The 8,080-nt window shown below is 44.9% G+C and overlaps 1 long non-coding RNA gene across 1 annotated transcript; it reads left to right on the forward strand.

Annotated features, from left to right (window-relative positions):
• The first annotated feature begins 992 nt into the window (after positions 1–992).
• Positions 993–6,909, forward strand: LOC121834011. Its single transcript, XR_006076995.1, has 5 exons — positions 993–1,201; positions 1,287–1,388; positions 1,700–1,795; positions 5,994–6,333; positions 6,679–6,909. It is a non-coding gene; the product is annotated as an uncharacterized LOC121834011 (long non-coding RNA).
• The last annotated feature ends 1,171 nt before the right edge of the window (positions 6,910–8,080 follow it).

The raw sequence follows: 8,080 nt of genomic DNA on the forward strand, positions 1-8,080 counted from the left end.
CAAGGCGTTGTATGCCAGTCATGAGTCTGTTCTCCGTTGACAACATGGCAGCTCCTCCAGTGGCTCCTTGCTCAGAAGCACTCATCATCGAAATTGAGCGGTGTCCATGGCTATGGAACGCAAGCCGTATGGACTACAGGGACACTGGGAAGCGCAAAAATTCCTGGAAGGCAATTGGAATCGCTTTCTGTGAGTATGACCTCTTAACAGAACTATATAATTTGCGCCTCAACCCAGGGCACCTCTGGACGGCCTGCCTTCATCGCACGCTTGTTGCCTTCTGTCTAACTTTCACTATGCATGAACGTTCCCGTTCACGGTCAGCTGCACGCGCCTGGGCGTACACTCGAAGCTCGCAAGACGCCAAAGTGTTATCAAAGATTTGTTTTGGGTCACGCCGGAGGCGATAGTGCCAATAGACTTCCCTGCCATTCGCAAAGAAACGTTTGCGAAGTTCTGCATGCCAAATCAAGGAAGGCCGTCGCATACCTCAGCGATTAATTTACATCACCTGGGATTCTTTGAACGTGAAACTGAAATCTCGGTTACCTGGCACCTTCTCTCCAGCTAGGATTCCAACCCACCAACTGGGGATTCGATTCTTTGGGCCGGCGGTTTGCCTCGGAGCCACAGATGCGGCCTCCCTGCAGCTGTCTGTGACCATTCACGTCCGAGTGGGCAGCGCACACCCACCCACAACCCACTGCTCGCACCTCTCGTTTGCGTACCTCGCATAACCATTTCCCAAAGTCATGGCACGAAATGGGAAGCCATTATTAATCGAGCGATCAGTAATGAAGAGATCAAACAGGCAGAACATAAAAAGACTACATTTCAAGATGCTGAAGGAGGTTTGTAAAGTTTGGGTTGAATACTGGCAAGCAAACCTGGTGCATGTCTGTTGCACCTATTGGCTGTCCTAATTGAAGTTGTGTTATAAATCTAGTTCCATCATGATTTCTGTTCTAAAACTTGTATTCATAAGTGATACTTTAGTTATTTATGCCACATTTACTTCATTCACTTCAGGCAGCGACTCTAACGCCTGCTGTCAGGCTTGGCTGGCCATGAGGGCCAAGTATGCGAGAGAATCGAAGAAACAAAGAGGCCGGAGCGGTGCTGGCCGCGATGGTCTTGCCGTGCCAACATGGCACCTCTTCAAGTAACTGGCCTTCCTTAAGGGCCAGATTCAGCACCGACGGTAATATGCTACATCACTTACTGCTAAGAACAAGCACAGTTGATATCGGGTCTGAGTTTAAAACATTTTTACTCTCTTCCATCAGCACCAAAGTGCTCCCTGTTGCGGGGGGAGTGGCGTCCACTTCTGCAGCGGCAGCAGACGTTGAAAAATGAGGCTTGAGCCCAGAGGCAAGTTTGCTTACACGGTAAGAAAATCTAGAACCGATTTGGGATCACCTGCTTTCTCCTACAGAGTCTTGTGGTAAAGTAAAATGAAGGTCAAGGACATTGTGAAAGAATGCCTGACTGTTGTTACGAAAGGAAGCATCTTGATTCCTCCCACACACTAAGCTAGATGCCATGTTGACAGATGTTGGCCCCACGTTATTCTATGTGCGGAGGAAGTGTTCTCGAGGTCACTTGATTTCTTTCGCGTCAAGATTTACCTCATTTGCTCCAGCCATCGGCGACAAAAAAGAATAGCGTCTGAAACTCACTTTTTATTTCATTTTCGTAGCTACCGGTCTTTATTCGGAGTGCAGACAAGCTGGCTAAGTTGACGTCAACCAGTTGGTGGCCAAAATTACCTTCAGGGCTCCTATTTTGGTCATGGGTGAGAGCGAGATCAATCTCGGCTGTTGACTATTATCGTTCATTATCAACTAACGAAACAAAATTAAATCCGTTTTGCAGTCTACGGTCAGGCAATATTTCAGTGACAACTTCTTGCCAACACACAAATGAGAAGAGAGGTGGCTTCTGACGTGCCTGTCCCATATCGCCCATCTACTGGTCAATATTGGGATTTGTATGGCTGCAAAACAATTTGAGATTTGCTAAGGAACCACAAGTTTGGCAATTGCTTCCAATGTCGAATTGCAAACGGTAGTTTCAGCCAGGAACGGATTCAGAGGGGAGGTCCGGATGTCCTGACCCCCCTCTTGATTTCTGCATGTGTAAAAATTTAGGGCGTGTGCATGTGTAAAACTTTTCCTTACCGCCTTATCTTTATGTTTTCTAATAACAGTGCACAAATTAAATTCAGGTTTGCACCCACAGTCAAGGCAGTGCATTGACAAATGATCGTCAAGCTGTCCGCTCACTTTTTGGTTGTGTTCGCGCAATCTGTCTTTTAGACATCTTCCCGTCTGTCCCACATACTTTTTACCGCACGTCAGCGAGATCTGATGGACGACTCTCGCTGCGCATTCTACAAACAAGCTGCGATGCTTCTTCACGCAGCCAACCGGTGGTTTGCGGTGAGGGTCCGTCATTTTGCACAACTTGGCAAGTTTTTCCGGTGCAGAAAGAACCACCCGAGCATTTACGTGGTTTGCTATCTTTTTGATATTGCGTGCGGTTTTGTGCATGTAAGGCACAACCGCCAGACTTTGTTTCTTTTGAGCCACATCTTGGTCTGGACTCGCTACTACTCGTAGCTTCTTACAACTTTTTCTGCAGCCGACACCAGGAGCGTCCCTGGAAAACCGGCAGCCACCAAGCGTTCTGACTGCTCCTTCAGACTTTAAGGCATTGCATGATGACACAACCTTCTGATGGAGTTCACAAAGCACAAATTTACAATTCCTCTCTTAACAAGTTTCAAATGAGATGAATTGAACGGCAACAGGGGCTTATCTGCTCTTGGTTGGTATTTCCAACACACGTGTTGTTCCAAAAGTGTGAGCCTGATATCTAGAAACTGTATGACGTTGTCCACAAGTACCTCGTGCGTAAGCTTGAGAGGATCAAGGATGGTACTAAAAACTGTTAAAAGGCTGTTCACCACCAAGGAAAAGTGAGAAACATCATGGTGAAGAAAAACTAAATAATTGTCGACGAATCTAAAAACCTTGCTACCATTAAAGTCATTCAGGCATTCCGAGAGAACTCTGTCATGATGGGCTAAAAATATATCACGTAAAACTGGAGCTAAACACTAGCAAATACACACCCCTCGCTTCTGAATATACACTCCCCTGTTCCACTCAACAAAGGTCGAGTTTAGATCAAATGTAAGCAATTCGAGAAAGTCATCTACAGTCATTCCTGCTGCGTTCTGAAAGGCCACCACCCCGTGTTTATCGATGCTTTCCTCTACGCAGGTCAGTAGTTTGTCGTGCGGAAGGGAATAGTATAAATTCTTTATGTCTAGTGAGCAGGCTAGAAAACGTGACGGTCATTTGTCGATGCACTTCCATGACTGTGGGTGCAAACCTGAATTTAATTTGTGCACTGTTATTAGAAAACAGAGATAATACAGTAAGCAAAATTATAGAGGCAGACCTGATAAAAAAACTACGGAGATCGATGTGTCAGCGTGGCGTCGATCGATTTGGGCGACAAAGAGACACAGTTCTTGAGATCAGTGGCGTGGCATGGGATTGGTTGAAGGGCGCGATGATGCAGAGTATTTATACCCTTGATTTTCTAACGAACCAGTTGAAGTTGGTGCATTGTGTTGTCTCATTCCTACTCTTCGTCCCAGTCGTGAAGCGCTATTATGTTCTCCAAGTTTCAGTACCAACTCGCCCAAGAATCCGCATTACTCAACTCCTTTTCTTTTCAATAAAATCTTCAGTTGAGAGTAATCGCTTGTCCTGTGTACACCCTTCTACTCCATCTTCGTTTCTTGTGCGCTGTGTCCCAATCCGCTAAATATAATCCAATTTATATGAAATAAACCTTATTTAAATAAAATAAACCTAAATTACATCAAGTAAAATTTTTTTAACAAAAAAGCTACCTTTTTTTTTTGCAGTCAAGTAAGCACGGAAATAATGACATCTCTCCATGCACCACAAATTACAAATGAGACCTAGTTAATAAACAGTCCTGTAATTCTTTACTACAGACTATCCAGAAAAGCGGTTGCATTGTGTGACCCTCGTGCGTGAATAGAAATGTGTTTTACACATATCTATTTGTTTCGGCCACAATTACGTTAATGGCTCAGGTATTTTTTATATTCTTTTGCAAAAAATAGTGCTTTGAAGCAAGCATAATTTTTATACATTTTGACTCAAGACTGGGAAGGGATGGAAAAACACAAGGTCTTGTGTTTGTCCATCCATTCTCTTCCCAGTCTCGAGATTTTTACCGTAGAATACCATGCATCGGCCCATTTCACATTAAGCGCCCATTACCGAATTTGCAAGATCTGAGAAAATATGCGCACATTTATATGTAAAATTGATGACTGGACAAGCACTCATCCACCATTTTTTTGCGATTATCTCCAAAATTTGATTGGGCGCTTGCCCGGTATTTTACGGTAGTCAAAATGTTAAACCAACACCAGCTCGTTTGCACCCTTACCTTTTGTTCAATAACTTTTATTGTGTATTAATTATAAACATGGAAGTTCCGTTATGAACCCTGTTTTGACAGATTTTTAGAAAACTAATTCATACGCTCCTAAACCATAGTATGCATTTTGGAGGGATGTGGCCATGAAGTAATTGAACGTGTCTTTATATTATTAAAGTCGTAACCAATGACGCTATTTAGTCGCTGCTGAAGGTTTTTTGGATAGTTGTATTACACTCAACACAAACAGGCTCATTTTGTTCGTAGGCCACTAATTTGCTGTTGGAAATTATAGTATTAAAAAACTTCAATATGCCAATCTGCACCGATGACTTTTTGCAGCATCCTATGCGATATTCAGTTACAATATTTTGGAGTACTTACAGTTTTATGTCGTCACCCATATCCTTTTCCAGTTTCATACTAGTTGCGACTTCACAAAAGTGAAGTCAAAGAAAAATTGCACTTTTGAATGTTGTTTAAATTTTACTAGCGCATGAGTGGAAGGCAGTAAAAGAGTTACAATGATATACGTAAAACTCTCCCATTACCTCGCAACTTTTCGCTTTCCCCCGTTAGTCGGGCCACTAACAACCGAGTACACTTTTTTGACACTCACCTGCCGGGTTCTGACTCATGAGCCCTACTTCGTTTGGACGGGGCCGTACTTGAATCACATCTCTGAATTCGTGTCAAATAAAACTATTATTACTATGTCCGTGCCTGCCGACAATATCGAGGAACTCGCCAATTCTGCAGTGTTGCCAAAACCTTGCCTCAAAGCTTTAAGAGGCAGCCAAAGGAACGACCTCCTGCACGTCTCGGAAGGAGCCCCCATGTCCAGTGAAAAGAGATGGGTCACGTCGATTTATTTTATCAGAACATCCGTGGCTAACGTACAAAAATTGAACGCTTTTGTACGGACGTGGAGTCCGGCGCCGCAATTGGCGGCAACATCCCGCAGAGCCCTCGAGCTCCGAATCACTACAGCTGCCGACTCCAGTCCCTGGCACATGGACGACGGCGACACAGCGACACAGGACCAACTTTGGAGCCGCTGGTGCATTGGCGGCAAAGTGATAGCCTCCTCCTTGGCTACACCACTGGATGCAAGGGAGGTGGCACGTGCACCTACCATAATGACGAGATGTTTCAGTGACATACTCTTAAGTTGCGATCACACTGCTAATCCCGATTGGTCAAGAGACGGTCTTCAGGGACACTGTCTGAGGCTTTTCCTTCCATGATGGTCATATTGGTCACTCAAGAACTGACTGCAGACATGTTCGAAGCCCACACATTTATCGAACGAACATCCTTCGAAGATGCTCGAGACGTTTCCGCAGGTACTTCCGTAGTGAACATTGCGCTTTTGTAGGATGCACGAGCAGGTCGACTTTGCGATTCCAACCCGTAAAGTCAATGCTGTTTATTCCTTCGTAACGTTTGATTGTAATTATTGTCATTTGTTCGTACCATCCTGATGAGGTTCCCGGTTTCAGGCTTGGAGGTGATCGAATGTCACAGAATGTGGAAGGCCATCCGCAACCGCTATGTTAAGAGACGAGAGCGGCGAAAGGCAAGAGTAAAGCTGGCGAGGAGGATGTCCAGCCTCCCACGTGGGTTCTTTTCAAGTTCCTGGGGTTCCCCGATGGTCAAATCTGTGCAGATGGTAGGCACAGAATGTTTTGGACAACAAAGGGCACTGCAGATTGTGCCGTATTTTGTATGCATTGTAACGATGACGTGGCAGAACCCTGGTTTGTCCCAAGACAAAAGGAGCCTCACACAACACCATGTCTACAAACTGGAGTGAAGGAGCCCCCACTTCCGTGCCAGGAGGTAGGTGTTCATATAGAGTGCAGCTTTCCAGACAGACTCTAATGCCCGAGTCACGGCAAAGCGACTAACGGAAACAACCGACACCGTCGCGCCTCAAACACGAGCACCATGCACGCGAGGGTATCTTTGGCCGGCTTGCGATGACCCGTGCTTACTTTGAGAGCACCGGACAACTAAATGACTGCCAAAGGTATCGCTTGTCGCTGTTGTTTATTTTTGTTTGTCACTCTAACGGGACTTGGGCATGATGAGCTGAAAGCTATTTCAAATTTTCTACCTACGAGAAATATTGCACAAAACTGCATAGCTTTTATTCTGTCACTTGGTGTTTTTCTCAATATGCAGAGATCCTTGCGGAAATGTATTGCCCTGGAGAGACCGCAACCCCCGCAGAAAATAGACAGCCTGGGATGCCTGCTGATGCCGAGATGGAAGACATACTGTAGCATGAAGACATACATTTTATTTAACAACTGCCTTCGATAAGCATGTTTGCAAGTGGCTCCTGTGTAATTACCCTTTTCTCACTCTCCTCTTTCATTTAAGCGATTGGCTATTCTTGGAGGCAGGTCCAAAGATTCGCCGGTTTGTCATGTCCTTTATAATTAGGATTCCATATTTTTGCGGGTTTATCGGAGCACCGGTAAACCCTGCAAAATTGACCTGCGGTCCAGTTCTGTCAGTGTCGCAGAAAACCGAAAACCCCCAAATTGGAGCAGTTTTTGAATGAAGAATCCTAAGCTTCACTCAAAGAAATAGTTATGTGCTGCTTTATTTTACGGTGTTAGAACACACTCCCCAATTAACTGTTTACGTCCCTGGTATCTTTGGAACACCCCTTATCTAGTTCCTTTTTTTTTTATTGGTACGGAAAATAAATGAACTCACAGATTTTAGTAGTATAGAACGCCAAAGCTGAAGTCTTCTGAGTGACACCATAACTAGATGTAACAGCGCTCTTTAATAAGAGTTTGTGTTCTAATTTATTAACACTTGTTTGCCACATTCTTGTGCAGGAAAACAAAAGAAACTGACAATTGAGGAAGCTCTCGATTTATATCTTAGTCTACCAGATAACGCTGATGACCGTGAAAATGAATGGGAAGAATCCGACCACAAAGCGCCGTCCGACCTTGACGCCGAAGAGAGCATCGAGGAGAAGCAAGTGACCCCAGGGACGCAAAATCAGAAAAGGCAAGCCCCGAAAAGACTTCACGGTCAGCCCCAAGAAGCGTCGCATCTCGACTGAAAAATCAGTCGCTGCAGAAGATGGTGCAGTTGCCGAAGGAGTGTGGCCTTCACAACAAAGCCTTCAGAGGGCAGCATGCCACTGGACGCATTCCAACTTTATTTTTCTGAAGACGTTATCGGTCACATTACAGTCCGGACCAACTTGTATGCAAGTCAAACGAGAAGAACAGACTAGGACCCCTATCACGCCCGAAGAACTGAGAGCATAGGTCAGAATGCTCTCCCTTACGAGTAGAGACCCCATGCACCATCTTCATCTTTATTAGAGTTCGGACAGCCTGTAAAACGTGAAGGAGATCTCGCAAGCGATTTCGTGCGAGAGATTCCAAAAAATAACAAACTGTCCGAATCTAAACGACAACACTCATGACAGCGGGGATGCGGAAGACAATGATCGCTGCTACAAAATGCGTCCACTGATTCATATGATGAAATAAAAGTTTGAAAGCGAGTGCCAACCATCATCCCATCTTGCCGTAGACGAGAGCATGATCCT

This window comes from Ixodes scapularis, unplaced genomic scaffold (assembly GCF_016920785.2).
Source record: "Ixodes scapularis isolate PalLabHiFi unplaced genomic scaffold, ASM1692078v2 ptg000247l_1___fragment_3__unscaffolded, whole genome shotgun sequence".
NCBI lineage: Eukaryota > Metazoa > Arthropoda > Arachnida > Ixodida > Ixodidae > Ixodes > Ixodes scapularis.